At 42.9% G+C, this 18,186-nt stretch overlaps 1 protein-coding gene across 3 annotated transcripts in view; it reads right to left on the reverse strand.

Moving 5' to 3' along the window:
* FAM3B (FAM3 metabolism regulating signaling molecule B) overlaps positions 1-18,186 on the reverse strand; it is a 146,443-nt gene that overhangs the window by 11,035 nt on the left and 117,222 nt on the right. The gene's annotated exons all lie outside the window — the stretch shown is intronic.

The following is an 18,186-nucleotide window of genomic DNA, read 5'->3' on the forward strand; positions in this document are numbered from 1 at the left end:
AACAGGAAATGGCAAAGAGTCCCAGCAAAGCTGGCCATATAGTCCCTCCTAGGCTCCGCCCACCCCAGTCATTCGACCGACGGACAGGAGGAAAAATATAGGAGAAACCATATGGTACCATGGTGACTGTAGTTAGAGAAAATAATTCATCAGACCTGATTAAAAAAACCAGGGCGGGCCGTGGACCAGACACACCGTTGGAGAAAGTAATTTATCAGGTAAGCATTAATTCTGTTTTCTCCAACATTGGTGTGTCCGGTCCACAGCGTCATCCTTACTTGTGGGAACCAATACCAAAGCTTTAGGACACGGATGAAGGGAGGGAGCAAATCAGGTTACCTAAACGGAAGGCACCACGGCTTGCAAAACCTTTCTCCCAAAAATAGCCTCCGAAGAAGCAAAAGTATCAAATTTGTAAAATTTGGCAAAAGTGTGCAGTGAAGACCAAGTCGCTGCCTTACATATCTGATCAACAGAAGCCTCGTTCTTGAAGGCCCATGTGGAAGCCACAGCCCTAGTGGAGTGAGCTGTGATTCTTTCAGGAGGCTGCCGTCCGGCAGTCTCGTAAGCCAATCGGATGATGCTTTTAAGCCAAAAGGAAAGAGAGGTAGAAGTCGCTTTTTGACCTCTCCTTTTACCAGAATAGACGACAAACAGAGAAGATGTTTGTCTGAAATCTTTTGTAGCTTCTAAATAGAATTTTAGAGCACGGACTACGTCCAAATTGTGTAACAAACGTTCCTTCTTTGAAACTGGATTCGGACACAAAGAAGGTACAACTATCTCCTGGTTAATATTTTTGTTAGAAACAACCTTAGGAAGGAAACCAGGCTTAGTACGCAAAACCACCTTATCTGCATGGAACACCAGATAGGGCGGAGAACACTGCAGAGCAGATAACTCTGAAACTCTTCTAGCAGAAGAAATAGCAACCAAAAACAAAACTTTCCAAGATAACAACTTAATATCTATGGAATGTAGAGGTTCAAACGGAACCCCTTGAAGAACTGAAAGAACTAGATTTAAACTCCAGGGAGGAGTCAAAGGTCTGTAAACAGGCTTGATCCTAACCAGAGCCTGAACAAATGCTTGAACATCTGGCATAGCTGCCAATCGTTTGTGTAGTAAGACAGATAAAGCAGAAATCTGTCCCTTTAGAGAACTCGCAGATAATCCTTTATCCAAACCTTCTTGTAGAAAGGAAAGAATCTTAGGAATTTTTACCTTATTCCAAGGGAATCCCTTGGATTCGCACCAGCAGATATATCTTTTCCATATTTTATGGTAAATCTTTCTAGTTACCGGTTTTCTGGCCTGAACCAGAGTATCAATCACCGAATCTGAAAACCCACGCTTTGATAGAATCAAGCGTTCAATCTCCAAGCCGTCAGCTGGAGGGAGACCAGATTTGGATGTTCGAATGGACCCTGAACAAGAAGGTCCTGTCTCAAAAGGTAGCTTCCATGGTGGAACCGATGACATATTCACCAGGTCTGCATACCAAGCTATCAAGATCACCGAGACTCTCTCCTGTTTGATCCTGGCTACCAGCCTGGGAATGAGAGGAAACGGTGGGAACACATAAGCTAGGTTGAAGGTCCAAGGCGCTACTAGTGCATCCACTAGAGTCACCTTGAGATCCCTGGATCTGGACCCGTAGCAAAGAACCTTGAAGTTCTGACGAGACGCCATCAGATCCATGTCTGGAATGTCCCATAATTGAGTCAACTGAGCAAAAATCTCTGGGTGGAGTTCCCACTCCCCCGGATGGAATGTCTGACGACTCAGATAATCCGCTTCCCAGTTTTCCACACCTGGGATGTGGATCGCAGATAGATGGCAGGAGTGATTCTCCACCCATTGTATTATTTTGGTTACTTCTTTCATCACCAGGGAACTCCTTGTTCCCCCCTGATGATTGATATACGCAACAGTCGTCATGTTGTCTGATTGGAATCTTATGAATCTGGCCTTTGCAAGCTGAGGCCAAGCCCTGAGAGCATTGAATATCGCTCTTAGTTCCAGAATGTTTATCGGGAGAAGAGACTCTTCCCGAGACCATAGTCCCTGAGCTTTCAGGGATTCCCAGACCGCACCCCAGCCCACTAGACTGGCGTCGGTCGTGACAATGACCCACTCTGGTCTGCGGAAGGTCATTCCCTGGGATAGGTGGTCCAGGGATATCCACCAACGGGGTGAATCTCTGGTCTTCTGATCTACTTGAATCACTGGAGACAAGTCTGTATAGTCCCCATTCCACTGTTTCAGCATGCACAGTTGTAATGGTCTTAGATGAATTCACGCAAAAGGAACTATGTCCATTGCTGCAACCATCAACCCTACTACTTCCATGCACTGAGCTATGGAAGGACGTGGAACAGAATGAAGAACTTGACAAGCGCTTAGAAGTTTTGACTTTCTGACATCTGTCAGAAAGATCCTAATTTCTAAGGAATCTATTATTGTTCCCAGGAAGGGAACTCTTGTTGACGGAGACAGAGAACTTTTTTCTATGTTCACCTTCCATCCGTGAGATCTGAGAAAGGCCAGAACGATGTCTGTATGAGCCTTTGCTTTTGAAGGGGACGACGCTTGTATTAGAATGTCGTCCAAGTATGGTACTACTGCAATGCCCCTCGGTCTTAGAACCGCTAGAAGGGACCCGAGTAACTTTGTGAAAATCCTTGGAGCAGTGGCTAATCCGAATGGGAGGGCCACAAACTGGTAATGTTTGTCCAGAAAGGCGAACCTTAGGAACTGATGATGTTCTTTGTGGATAGGAATATGTAGGTACGCATCCTTTAGATCCACGGTAGTCATAAATTGACCTTCCTGGATAGTGGGTAGAATCGTTCGAATGGTTTCCCTTTTGAACGATGGTACCCTGAGAAATTTGTTTAGGATCTTTAAATCCAGAATTGGTCTGAAGGTTCCCTCTTTTTTGGGAACTACAAACAGATTTGAGTAAAATCCCATTCCTTGTTCCGTCATTGGAACTGGGTGTATCACTCCCATCTTTAGCAGGTCTTCTACACAATGTAAGAACGCCTATCTCTTTATTTGGTTTGAGGATAAGTGAGACATGTGGAACCGTCCCCTTGGGGGTAGTTCCTTGAATTCTAGAAGATAACCCTGAGAAACTATTTCTAGCGTCCAGGGATCCTGAACATCTCTTGCCCAAGCCTGAGCAAAGAGAGAGAGTCTGCCCCCCACTAGATCCGGTCCCGGATCGGGGGCTACTCCTTCATGCTGTTTTGTTAGCGGTAGCAGGCTTCTTGGTCTGCTTACCCTTGTTCCAGCCTTGCATCGGTTTCCAGGCTGGTTTGGACTGTGAGGCATTACCCTCTTGCTTGGAGGATGCAGAATTAGAGGCCGGTCCGTTCCTGAAATTACGAAAGGAACGAAAATTAGACTTATTCTTGGCCTTGAAAGGCCTATCTTGTGGGAGGGCGTGGCCCTTTCCCCCAGTGATGTCTGAGATAATCTCTTTCAATTCTGGTCCAAAGAGAGTTTTACCCTTGAAAGGGATGTTAAGCAATTTTGTCTTGGATGATACATCTGCTGACCAAGACTTTAGCCAAAGCGCTCTGCACGCCACAATTGCAAACCCTGAATTTTTTGCTGCTAATCTAGCTAATTGCAAACCGGCATCTAAAATAAAAGAGTTAGCCAACTTAAGTGCGTGAACTCTGTCCATAACCTCCTCATATGGAGTCTCTCTACTGAGCGACTTTTCTAGTTCCTCGAACCAGAACCACGCTGCTGTAGTGACAGGAACAATGCACGAAATGGGTTGTAGAAGGTAACCTTGCTGTACAAAAATCTTTTTAAGCAAACCTTCCAATTTTTTATCCAAAGGATCTTTGAAAGCACAACTATCTTCGATAGGAATAGTAGTGCGCTAGTTTAGAGTAGAAACTGCCCCCTCGACCTTAGGGACTGTCTGCCATAAGTCCTTTCTGGGGTCGACCATAGGAAATAATTTCTTAAATATAGGAGGGGGAACAAAAAGGTATGCCGGGCTTCTCCCACTCCTTATTCACCATGTCCGCCACCCGCTTGGGTATAGGAAAAGCGTTGGGGTGCACCGGAACCTCTAGGAACTTGTCCATCTTGCATAATTTTTCTGGAATGACCAAGTTGTCACAATCATCCAGAGTAGATAACACCTCCTTAAGCAGTGCGCGAAGATGTTCCAATTTAAATTTAAATGTCACAACATCAGGTTCAGCCTGTTGAGAAATTTTTTCTGAATCTGAAATTTCCCCATCTGACAAAACCTCCCTCATGGCCCCTTCAGATTGGTGTGAGGGTATGACAGAACAATTATCATCAGCGCCCTCCTGCTCTTCAGTGTTTAAAACAGAGCAATCGCGATTTCTCTGATATGCAGGCATTTTGGATAAAATATTTGCTATGGAGTTATCCATTCCAGCCGTCAATTGTTGCATGGTAATAAGCATTGGCGCGCTAGAAGTACTAGGGGCCTCCTGCGTGGGCAAAACTGGAGTAGACACAGAAGGAGATGATGTAGAACCATGTCTACTCCCTTCACTTGAGGAATCATCTTGGGCAATTTCATTATTTGTGGCAGTACTGTCCTTACTTTGTTTGGACGCTATGGCACAATTAGCACACAATTTTGAAGGGGGAGACACATTGGCTTTCATACATATAGAACATAGCTTATCTGAAGGCACAGACATGTTAAACAGGCTTAAACTTGTCAAAGCACAAAAACCGTTTTAAAACAAAACCGTTACTGTCTCTTTAAATTTTAAACAGAGCACACTTTATTACTGAATATGTGAAAATATATGAAGGAATTGTTCAAAATTTACCAAAATTTCACCACAGTGTCTTAAAGCATTAAAAGTATTGCACACCAATTTTCAGAGCTTTAACCCTTAAAATAACGAAACCGGAACCGGTTACAGATTTAACCCCTATACAGTCCCAGCTACAGCCTTTGCTGTGACTTTACCAAGCCCAGAGGGGAATACAATACCAAATGACGCCTTCTAGGAACTTTTCCTACTACTATCAGGTCCTCACACATGCATCTGCATGTCTTGCACTCAAAAACAACTGCGCAGTAATGGCGCGAAAATGAGGCTCAGCCTACAACTGGGAAGGCCCTTCCTGACTGGAAAAGGTGTCTAACATAGTGCCTGACGTTAAAAAACGTTCCCCAAGTTTATAAGTGTGAATTATCAGCATAAACATGTATAAAATGTCCAAATAAAGCAATCAATTTAGCCCATAAAAGTGTCTACCAGTTTTATAGCCCATATTAAGCCCTTTATTCTGTTTGAGACTAAGAAAATGGCTTACCGGTTCCCATGAGGGGAAATGACAGCCTTCCAGCATTACACAGTCTTGTTAGAAATATGGCTAGTCATACCTTAAGCAGAAAAGTCTGCTAACTGTTTCCCCCAACTGTTACTTCATCTCAACAGTCCTATGTGGAAACAGCAATCGATTTTAGTTACTGTCTGCTAAAATCATCTTCCTCTCACAAACAGAAATCTTCATCTTTTTCTGTTTCAGAGTAAATAGTACATACCAGCACTATTTTAAAATAACAAACTCTTGATAGTAGAATAAAAAAACTACAACTAAACACCACATACTCTTAACCATCTCCGTGGAGATGTTGCCTGTGCAACGGCAAAGAGAATGACTGGGGTGGGCGGAGCCTAGGAGGGACTATATGGCCAGCTTTGCTGGGACTCTTTGCCATTTCCTGTTGGGGAAGAGATATTCCCCACAAGTAAGGATGACGCCGTGGACCGGACACACCAATGTTGGAGAAATTATATTTTTAACTTTCCCCAAACCAACAACATTTTTTTGCAGTAATAAAGTAAATAAAGATGTTTTCTTTATAAATGCACAGTATATATCATAATTGCCAAAGATATGTGTACAAGACAGATGTTTTATAAGCAATTTGAATATAACAGAAAAAATTGTGTAGTGAATGCTGTTGCAGTACAGGGGCATAAAGCTTGTAAAGACTCCTGCACTGATCAAACGATCATTGCGCAGCATTTTGCTGGGTAAATGCTATGAATTCTGCAGGATGCACCCTGCAGGGAATTGAAGAAAGAAAGAAAAAAATTTCAGAGATAAACTACAGGAATAGTAGGCTAAATAAAATAAATTCTACTTTTTTCCCAGCATTAAAGAATAATAACTTTATTTCAAGCGCAGCTAAAACATCTCAATTCTAATGCTACTCCTAAGGTTCTTTTGGCTGACGTAAACCATTTGTGACCACACACTACATCTTCAGGTTTTTTTGCTACATATCTGTGCCATGCTCATTATGATATAATGATAGGTAAAGGATTAGCTTGGGAGTGTTGTATCGGTACTAACTTTGAATGATTACTTCCTCATTGGGGTTAAATATGCTTTTTTCCCCACTCTCTACGGGACACCAAGTTGCATACATGTTTGTCAGAATACCTTAAACTGGCTCCTCATGATGTCTCTAAGTTTTTTAACTTGTAATGTACAGAGCCTCAGTTCCCTGCAAATCATCCCATGGATTCAACACTCTGATTAATAAGTCATTGTTCTTCAAATTGATCAGTGTGAGCAGAAAGCATTAGACAAGCTACCTTATCCTTATTTGTAAATCGAATAAGTTGTTCATTTCTGACACCATGAAGGATGTTTATGCCAAAATCCTGGATAATAGAATCACTAGATCAATAGAATTTGATTTGTCCTAAAAAAATTACTTGAAAGTGTTACATTTTGTATCTCAATATCCAGTAGATTCAACATACAAATGAAGGTCTAGTGACTCTACTGAGTGATGGATACAAAATTTGTAAACCTAACTTTTTAGAAAAAGGAGGACATTTCTCCTGATCAGAAAACACTGTTCTTTCTCAGCAGGATGACAGAAGATAGTTATACCCTTTCTTATAGTAACCAGAAAACATCTACTTGACACTTGGCTTTGTGTCTCAATAATGACATGTAAATGTTTGTGATGTCCCTGACCACCAAAAGTTAAACCTAATGACAATATTAAAAAACATAATTTATGCTTACCTGATAAATTTATTTCTCTTGTAGTGTAGTCAGTCCACGGGTCATCCATTACTTATGGAATATATCTCTTCCTAACAGGAAGCTGCAAGAGGATCACCCAAGCAGAGCTGCTATATAGCTCCTCCCCTCACATGTCATATTCAGTCATTCGACCAAAGCAGACGAGAAAGGAGAAACCATAGGGTGCAGTGGTGACTGGAGTTTAATTAAAATTTAGATCTGCCTTAAAGACAGGGCGGACCGTGGACTGACTACACTACAAGAGAAATAAATTTATCAGGTAAGCATAAATTATGTTTTCTCTTGTTAAGTGTAGTCAGTCCACGGGTCATCCATTACTTATGGAATACCAATACTAAAGCTAAAGTACACGGATGAAGGGAGGGACAAGGCAGGAACATTAAACAGAAGGAACCACTGCCTGAAGTACCTTTCTCCCAAAAATAGCCTCCGAAGAAGCAAAAGTGTCAAATTTGTAAAATTTTGAAAAAGTGTGAAGTGAAGACCAAGTTGCAGCCTTGCAAATCTGTTCAACAGAGGCCTCATTTTTAAAGGCCCAGGTGGAAGCCACAGCTCTAGTAGAATGAGCTGTAATCCTTTCAGGAGGCTGCTGTCCAGCAGTCTCATAGGCTAAACGTATTATGCTACGAAGCCAAAAAGAGAGAGAGGTAGCCGAAGCCTTTTGACCTCTTCTCTGTCCAGAGTAAACGACAAAGAGGGAAGAAGTTTGACGAAAATCTTTAGTTGCCTGCAAATAGAACTTCAGGGCACGGACTACGTCCAGATTATGCAAAAGTCGTTCCTTCTTTGAAGAAGGGTTAGGACACAGTGATGGAACAACAATCTCTTGATTGATATTCCTGTTAGTAACTACCTTAGGTAAGAACCCAGGTTTAGTACGCAGAACTACCTTGTCTGAATGAAAAATCAGATAAGGAGAATCACAATGTAAGGCAGATAACTCAGAGACTCTTCGAGCCGAGGAAATAGCCATCAAAAACAGAACCTTCCAGGATAACAGCTTGATATCAATGGAATGAAGGGGTTCAAATGGAACGCCTTGATGAACGTTAAGAACTAAGTTTAAGCTCCACGGCGGAGCAACACTCTTAAACACAGGCTTAATCCTAGCTAAAGCCTGACAAAAAGCCTGGACGTCTGGAACTTCAGCCAGACGTTTGTGTAGAAGAATAGACAGAGCAGAAACCTGTCCCTTTAACGAACTAGCAGATAAACCCTTTTCTAAACCCTCTTGTAGAAAGGACAATATCCTAGGAATCCTAACCTTACTCCATGAGTAACTCTTGGATTCGCACCAATATAAATATTTACGCCATATCTTATGGTAAATTTTTCTGGTAACAGGCTTCCTAGCCTGTATTAAGGTATCAATAACCGACTCCGAGAAGCCAAGCTTTGATAGAATCAAGCGTTCAATCTTCATGCAGTCAGCCTCAGAGAAATTAGATTTGGATGGTTGAAAGGACCCTGAATTAGAAGGTCCTGTCTCAGAGGCAGAGACCACGGTGGACAGGACGACATGTCCACTAGGTCTGCATACCAGGTCCTGCGTGGCCACGCAGGCGCTATCAGAATCACCAAAGCTCTCTCCTGTTTGATCTTGGCAATCAAACGAGGAAGCATCAGGAATGGTGGAAACACATAAGCCATGTTGAAGACCCAAGGGGCTGTCAGAGCATCTATCAGCACCGCTCCCGGGTCCCTGGACCTGGATCCGTAACAAGGAAGCTTGGCGTTCTGGCGAGACGCCATGAGATCCAGATCTGGTTTGCCCCAACGATGAATCAGTTGAGCAAAGACCTCCGGATGAAGTTCCCACTCCCCCGGATGAAAAGTCTGGCGACTTAGAAAATCCGCCTCCCAGTTCTCCACGCCTGGGATGTAAATCGCTGACAGGTGGCAAGAGTGAGACTCTGCCCAGCGAATTATCTTTGAGACTTCCAACATCGCTAGGGAACTTCTGGTTCCCCCTTGATGGTTGATGTAAGCCACAGTCGTGATGTTGTCCGACTGAAATCTGATGAACCTCAGAGTTGCTAACTGAGGCCAAGCTAGGAGAGCATTGAATATTGCTCTTAATTCCAGAATATTTATTGGGAGGAGTTTCTCCTCCTGAGTCCATAATCCCTGAGCCTTCAGGGAGTTCCAGACTGCGCCCCAGCCTAGAAGGCTGGCGTCTGTTGTTACAATCGTCCAATCTGGCCTGCGAAAGGTCATCCCCTTGGACAGATGTGGCCGAGAAAGCCACCATAGAAGAGAATCTCTGGTCTCTTGATCCAGATTTAGTAGGGGGGACAAATCTGAGTAATCCCTGTTCCACTGACTTAGCATGCACAATTGCAGCGGTCTGAGATGCAGGCGCGCAAATGGTACTATGTCCATTGCCGCTACCATTAAGCCGATTACTTCCATGCACTGAGCTAATGACGGGTGTGGAATGGAATGAAGGACACAGCAAGCATTTAGAAGTTTTGATAACCTGGCCTCTGTCAGGTAAATTTTCATCTCTACAGAATCTATAAGAGTCCCTAGAAAGGGAACACTTGTAAGTGGTAATAGAGAACTCTTTTCCACGTTCACCTTCCACCCATGCGACCTCAGAAATGCCAGAACTATCTCTGTATGAGACTTGGCAGTTTGAAAACTTGACGCTTGTATCAGAATGTCGTCTAGGTACGGAGTCACCGCTATGCCTCGCGGTCTTAGTACCGCCAGAAGTGAGCCCAGAACTTTTGTAAAGATTCTTGGAGCCGTAGCTAATCCGAAGGGAAGAGCTACAAACTGGTAATGCCTGTCTAGGAAAGCAAATCTTAGGTACCGATAATGATCCTTGTGAATCGGTATGTGAAGGTAGGCATCCTTTAAGTCCACTGTGGTCATGTACTGACCCTCTTGGATCATGGGAAGGATGGTTCGAATAGTTTCCATTTTGAATGATGGAACTCTTAGGAATTTGTTTAGGATTTTTAAGTCCAAGATTGGTCTGAAGGTTCCCTCTTTCTTGGGAACCACAAATAGATTTGAATAGAATCCTTGCCCGTGTTCCGTCCACGGAACTGGGTGGATCACCCCCATTAGTAAGAGGTCTTGTACACAGCGTAGAAACGCCTCTTTCTTTATTTGGTTTGCTGATAACCTTGAAAGATGAAATATCCCTCGTGGAGGAGAAGTTTTGAAGTCCAGGAGATATCCCTGAGATATGATCGCCAACGCCCAGGGATCCTGGACATCTCTTGCCCAAGCCTGGGCGAAGAGAGAAAGTCTGCCCCCCACTAGATCCGTTTCCGGATAAGGGGCCCTCTCTTCATGCTGTCTTAGGGGCAGCAGCAGGTTTCTTGGCCTGCTTGCCCTTGTTCCAGGACTGGTTAACTTTGCCTGTAACGAGCAACAGCTCCTTCCTGTTTTGGAGCGGAGGAAGTTGATGCTGCTCCTGCCTTGAAGTTACGAAAGGCACGAAAATTAGACTGTTTGGCCTTTGATTTGGCCCTGTCCTGAGGTAGAGCATGGCCCTTACCTCCCGTAATGTCAGCTATAATTTCTTTCAAGCCGGGCCCGAATAAGGTCTGCCCTTTGAAAGGAATATTAAGCAATTTAGATTTAGAAGTCACGTCAGCTGACCAGGATTTAAGCCATAGCGCTCTGCGCGCTTGGATGGCGAATCCGGAGTTCTTAGCCGTAAGTTTGGTTAAATGTACGACGGCATCAGAAACAAATGCGTTAGCTAGCTTAAGTGCTTTAAGCTTGTTCATAATTTCATCCAATGGAGCTGTGCGAATGGCCTCTTCCAGAGACTCAAACCAGAATGCCGCCACAGCAGTGACAGGCGCAATGCATGCAAGGGGCTGTAAGATAAAACCTTGTTGAACAAACATTTTCTTAAGGTAACCCTCTAATTTCTTATCCATTGGATCTGAAAAAGGCACAACTATCCTCCACCGGGATAGTGGTACGCTTAGCTAAAGTAGAAACTGCTCCCTCCACCTTAGGGACCGTCTGCCATAAGTCTCGTGTGGTGGCATCTATAGGAAACATTTTCCTAAATATGGGAGGAGGGGAAAAAGGCACACCAGGTCTATCCCACTCCTTGCTAATAATCTCTGTAAGCCTTTTAGGTATAGGAAACACGTCAGTACACACCGGTACCGCATAGTATCTATCCAACCTACATAATTTTTCTGGAATTGCAACCGTGTTACAATCATTCAGAGCCGCTAATACCTCCCCTAGCAATATGCGGAGGTTCTCAAGCTTAAATTAAAAATTAGAAATCTCTGAATCCAGTCTCCCTGGATCAGATCCGTCACCCACAGAATGAAGCTCTCCGTCTTCATGTTCTGCAAACTGTGACGCAGTATCTGACATGGCTCTCACCTCATCCGCGCGCTCTGTCCTTAACCCAGAGCTATCGCGCTTGCCTCTTAATTCTGGCAATTTAGATAATACTTCAGTCATAACATTAGCCATGTCTTGCAAAGTGATTTGTAAGGGCCTCCCTGATGTACTTGGCGCCACAAAATCACGCACCTCCTGAGCGGGAGGCGAAGGTACTGACACGTGAGGAGAGTTAGTCGGCATAACTTCCCCCTCGTTGTCTGGTGATAATTTCTTTACATGTAAAGATTGACTTTTATTTAAAGTAACATCAATGCAATTAGTACACAAATTTCTATTGGGCTCCACATTGGCCTTTAAACATAGTGAACAAAGAGATTCATCTGTGTCAGACATGTTTAAACAGACTAGCAATGAGACTAGCAAGCTTGGAAATACTTTTCTAAATAAATTTACAAGCAATATAAAAAACGCTACTGTGCCTTTAAGAAGCACAAAAAGCTGTCACAGTTGAAATAACAATGAACCAAAATAGTTATAGCAACCAATTTTTCACAGTAAATGTATTAAGTTAGCAAAGGATTGCACCCACCAGCAAATTGATGATTAACCCCTTAATACCCAAAAACGGATAACAATTTAATAATTAACGTTTTTATCACAGTCAAAACACACTGTCACAGGTCTGCTGTGACTGATTACCTCCCTCAAAATGAATTTTGAAGACCCCTGAGCTCTCTAGAGACTATCTGGATCATGGAGGATGAAGTAGACAGATTGTGACTGAACTTTTACTGCGCAAAAAAGCGCTAAAATAGGCCCCTCCCACTCATATTACAACAGTGGGGAAGTTCAGATAACTGTTTCTATGCAGAAAACAAAGATGGCCATGTGGTAAAAATCATGCCCCAATAAGTTTTATCACCAAGTACCTCACAAAAAACGATTAACATGCCAGTAAACGTTTTAAACATACATTTGAAAAGTTATGAATTGTTATTAATAAGCCTGCTACCAGTCGCTTTTACTGCAGTTAAGGCTCATACATTATTTCAGTATTAACAGTATTTTCAGAGTCAATTCCATTCCTTAGAAAAATACATTCAGTGTACACACACTCATCAGCCTAATACCAGTCGCTATCACTGCATTTAAGGCTGAACTTACTTTACATTGGTATCAGCAGTATTTTCTCAGTCGATTCCATTCCTCAGAAAAATAATTTACTGCACATACCTCATTTGCAGGGGGGCCCTGCATGCTATTCCGCTTTTCTGAAGTTACCTCACTCCTCAGATGAGAACAGCCAGTGGATCTTAGTTACGTCTGCTAAGATCATAGAAAACGCAGGCAGATTCTTCTTCTAATGCTGCCTGAGAACAAACAGCACACTCCGGTGCCATTTAAAATAACAAACTTTTGATTGTAGAAATAAACTAAGTTAAAAAACACCACAGACCTCTCACAGCGACCTATCTTTAGTTAGGCTGCAAGAGAATGACTGAATATGACATGTGAGGGGAGGAGCTATATAGCAGCTCTGCTTGGGTGATCCTCTTGCAGCTTCCTGTTAGGAAGAGATATATTCCATAAGTAATGGATGACCCGTGGACTGACTACACTTAACAAGAGAAATATAAAACACCAAGATACAATATAAAGATTCTCTCAAGACCATCAGGGGTTGATCTATGTTCAGGTTACTACAAACATTTATATGGAATGAACTTTAAATGAATTCTAAATTTGGGCTAATGATTTGTAAATTGTTGGAAAGACCTTGGTGTTGTAAACCATAATTGTGGGATTTTTGTCCAATGAAAACCATACAAGATACAGGCTAAACATATTTATTTTGTTGGAAACCAGCCTGAAGATGGTCACTCTCTATTTTTGACTACTGCTATCCATAAAAAAAACAACTTTGTACTTGGAACACAGGCTTACATTTTGCATGTATCTCTTTGCGAAGGACTGAACTGGAAACATAAGTTCACCTGAGGTGAAGTCAAGTGACACTACTGGGTATATATTGGCTAAACTGTGCCACTTTAGTGTGTGCTCTACAGGCTTTCGTGCTCTACCACGGGCTAGAATTGATGAACCATGGGTCTTTGGGCTAAAACAGGGATGGGTTTAGCGTGTGCTCTAAAGCCTTTTGCACTGTACAAAGTGCTACAATACAGTTGGGGGAGGACTTGAAGAGCTGATAAGCCCCCTTCGTTAGATGATGAAGTTGACGAAATTAACAATAACAGGAACAATGGGGCTAACCCAAACCATGGGCTAAAACAGGGATCAGACTACTTCTATGTATAATGCTATGACATAGTGACTTTGGTAACCATAACTGAAAGGGAGTGCACACTAGGCTCCGTAATGTACTCCGATGAATGCCCAGAATTTTTAAGGAAAATGAGAGGTGTAAGCCAAAAACTCTTCAAATCAAATCTACACAATTTGTATTTGCAAATTTTAAGAAATAATCCGAATAAAGATTTATTAATTTCATTAAAATCATAACATTTCATAAAAATGCCTCTGCACGTGACCTTGGCCATTTATGGGACCACCCTGTAGTCAATTACTGAAATATTTAGAACCAAGAAAGAACTTCAATTTTGTACATTAAAATACAACCATAAAGAGAAGTTTGAAGACCATTTAGTTATCATGGAAGAAAATAGAGAGGTGAGAGGAATTATTTGTTTTTTTCCTTTCCTGTTCTAGATTCACACTATATTCATCCCCGATAGAATGGATCTGAAGATAAAGAATTCCATATGAATAGGGATTTGTGTTGTACAACAATACTGTACTACATTAAACGACAACAAAATGTGATGGAAGAAAGATAGAACCCTATTTTATCTCTAGGCTTGGAGAGGTTAAGAAAAAAAGAAAAAATATTTTGTTGTTATTTTGTCACAGGAAGGGTAATTGTAGGATGACAAAATCTGTAAATAAAACATAAAAAGACAAAACCAGACCTGGTTATGTTCTTACTGTTCTAGATCAAGTCTTAGTAGGTATAAAATACCACAATAAATTAAAATATTTATAAATTATAAGTAGAAACAATTAACACTACTTTAGCATTCTAAATTAAAGGGACACTAAACAAAAAAATACAATTCATGCACCTGGCTCTAATTATATGTGCCACCATTTTGGAACCTAGGTTACATTGCAAGTACTGTATATGAAAGAGAAATGCTGCACATGTGCAAATACATTAGCACTAGAATACAGTGCAAGGTGCTGTACTATCCTTAACCGGGTGTTGGCTTTAGGTTGCTCCGGTTTGGGCATTAAGGGGTTAATCGTTTTGAAACTTGTGGTGCAATCTTATTAAGGCTTTAGGTACATACTGTGAAAATTTCAGGAGAATTGCTGCATTTTTCACTGTTTTGTAAAATTGTGTGCTCTTTTTATTTCTTAAAGGAACAGTAAAGTTTTTTTCAAATTGTGTTTTTTTATTTGATTAAAGTGATTTCCAAGCCTGCTTATATATATTACTAGTCTATTAAACATGTCTGACACTAAGGAAAATCCTTGTTCAATGTGTTTAGAAGCCATGGTGGAACCCCCTCTCAGAATGTGTCCCACTTGTACTGATATGTCTATACACTTTAAAGATCATATTGTTGCACTTAAAAATGTGGCCCAAGATGATTCCCAGACTGAAGGTAACGAGGGTACCCCGTCTGCCTCTCCCCAAGTGTCACAACCAGTTACGCCCGCGCAAGCGACGCCTAGTACCTCTAGTGCGTCTAACCCTTTTACATTACAAGACTTAGCGGCAGTCATGGATAATTCTCTTACAGCCTTCTTATCTAAACTGCCCGTGTTACCTGCAAAGCGTGATAGCTCTGTTTTAAGAACAGATTATGAGCATTCTGACGCTTTGGTAGCCGTATCCGATATACCCTCACAACACTCTGAAGTGGGAGCGAGGGATTTGATGTCTGAGGGAGAAGTCTCTGATTCAGGAAGGGTCCCTCTTCAGACAGATTAAGATACATTGGCCTTTAAATTTAAACTAGAACACCTCCGCGTTTTGCTTAGGGAGGTATTAGCTACTCTGGATGACTGCGACCCTTTGGTGATCCCAGAGAAATTGTGTAAAATGGACAAGTACCTAGAGGTCCCGGTTTACACGGATACGTTTCCGGTCCCTAAGAGGATTGCGGATATCGTTACTAGGAAGTGGGATAGACCAGGTGTTCCCTTTGCTCCCCCTCCTGTTTTTAAGAAAATGTTCCCCATACCTGACCCTGTGCGGGACTCGTGGGTGGCAGACGGTCCCTAAGGTGGAGGGGGCTATTTCTACACTTGCTAAACGCACAACCATACCAATTGAAGACAGTTGTGCTTTTAAAGACCCTATGGATAAGAAGTTAGAGGGTTTACTTAAGAAAATTTTTGTTCAACAAGGTTTTCTTCTCCAACCTATTGCCTGCATTATTCCTGTAACTACTGCAGCTGCTTTCTGGTTTGAGGCGCTGGAAGACTCGCTCCAGACAGAGAACTCATATGAGGAAATTATGGATAGAATTAAGGCTCTAAAGCTAGCTAATTCTTTTATCACTGACGCCGCTTTTCAAATGGCTAAGTTAGCGGCGAAAAATTGAGGTTTCGCCATTTTGACGCGCAGGGCGCTTTGGCTAAAGTCCTGGTCGGCCGATGTGTCGTTTAAATCCAAGCTTTTGAACATTCCTTTCAAAGGAAAGACCCTCTTCGGGCCTGAATTGAAAGAGATTATTTCAGATATCACCGGAGGAAAAGGCCATGCTCTCCCTCAGGACAAGCCCTTTAAGACAAAGAACAAAGCTAATTTTCGTTCCTTTCACAATTTCAGGAACGGCCCCACTTCATCCTCTCCGGCTGCAAAGCAAGAGGGTAACGCTTCACAGCCCAAGGCAACCTGGAAACCTTACCAGGGCTGGAATAAGGGTAAACAGGCCAAAAAGCCTGCAGCTGCCACCAAGACAGCATGAAGGGGTAGCCCCGATCCGGGACCAGATCTAGTAGGGGGCAGACTCTCTCTCTGCGCTCAGGCAAGAGATGTACACGATCCTTGGGCTTTAGAGATTGTAGCCCAGGGATACCTTCTAGAATTCAAGGACTCTCCTCCAAGGGGAAGGTTCCACATTTCTCTTCTGTCTACAGATCAGACAAAGAAAGAGGCGTTTTTACGCTGTGTAGAAGATCTACTTACAATGGGAGTGATCCACCCAGTTCCAATTGCAAAACAAGGACTGTGGTTTTACTCAAACCTGTGTGTGGTTCCCAAAAAAGAAGGAACTTTCAGACCAATCCTGGATCTCAAAATTCTAAACAAATTCTTCAGAGTCCCATCATTCAAGATGGAGACCATTCAGACAATCTTACCAATGATCCAGGAAGGTCAATATAGGACTACCGTGGATCTGAAGGATGCGTATCTGCACATTCCTATCCACAAAGATCATCACCAGTTTCTCAGGTTCGATTTTCTGGACAAGCATTATCAGTTTGTGGCTCTTCCTTTCGGGTTGGCCACCGCTCCCAGAATTTTCACAAAGGTGCTAGGGTCCCTCCTGGCGGTTCTAAGACCGCGGGGCATAGCAGTGGCACCTTACTTAGACGACATCTTAATTCAGGCGTCAACTTTCCAAAGAACCAAGTCTCACACGGAGATCGTATTGGTCTTTCTGAGGTCTCACAGGTGGAAGGTGAACGTAAAAAAAAGGTCTTTCCCCCCTCGCAAGAGTTCCATTCCTAGGAACCCTGATAGACTCGGTAGAAATGAAAATATTTCTGACTGAGGTCAGAAAGTTAAAACTTTAACTACTTGCCGAGCTCTTCATTCCATTCCTCGGCCATCTGTGGCTCAGTGCATGGAGACAATCGGACTAATGGTAGCGGCAATGGACATAGTCCCTTTTGCTCGGATACACCTCAGACCACTGCAACTATGCATGCTCAAACAGTGGAATGGGGATTATGCAGATTTGTCTCCTCAAATTCAGTTGGACCAGGAGACCAGATATTCTCTTCTCTGGTGGTTGTCTCAGGATCACCTGTCTCAGGGAATATGTTTCCGCAGACCAAAGTGGATCATTGTAACGACCGACGCCAGTCTGTTAGGCTGGGGTGCGGTCTGGGACTCCCTAAAAGCTCAGGGCTTATGGTTTCGGGAAGAAGCTCTTCTCCCGATAAACATTCTGGAACTGAGGGCGATATTCAACGCTCTTCAGGCATGGCCTCAACTAGCTGTGGCCAAATTCATCAGATTTCAGTCGGACAACATCACGACTGTAGCTTACGTCAATCATCAGAGGGGAACAAAGAGTTCCCTAGCAATGACGGAAGTAACAAAAATAATCAGGTGGGCGGAGGATCACTCCTGCCATCTCTCAGCAATTCACATCCCAGGAGTAGACAACTGGGAGGCGGATTTTCTAAGTCGTCAGACTTTTCACCCGGAGGCATTTGCCCAGCTGACTCAGCTTTGGGGCACTCCAGAGTTGGATCTGATGGCGTCCCGTCAGAACACCAAACTTCCTCTCTACGGGTCCAGGTCCCGGGATCCCAAGGCAGTATTGATAGATGCTCTAGCAGCGCCTTGGTCCTTCAATCTGGCTTATGTTTTTCCACCGTTTCCTCTCCTCCCGCGTCTGGTTGCCAGAATTAAGCAGGAGAAGGCTTCGGTGATTCTGATAGCGCCTGCGTGGCCACGCAGGACTTGGTATGCAGACCTAGTGGACATGTCATCTG

Source organism: Bombina bombina, chromosome 3 (genome assembly GCF_027579735.1).
Source record: "Bombina bombina isolate aBomBom1 chromosome 3, aBomBom1.pri, whole genome shotgun sequence".
NCBI classification, from domain to species: Eukaryota; Metazoa; Chordata; class Amphibia; order Anura; family Bombinatoridae; genus Bombina; species Bombina bombina.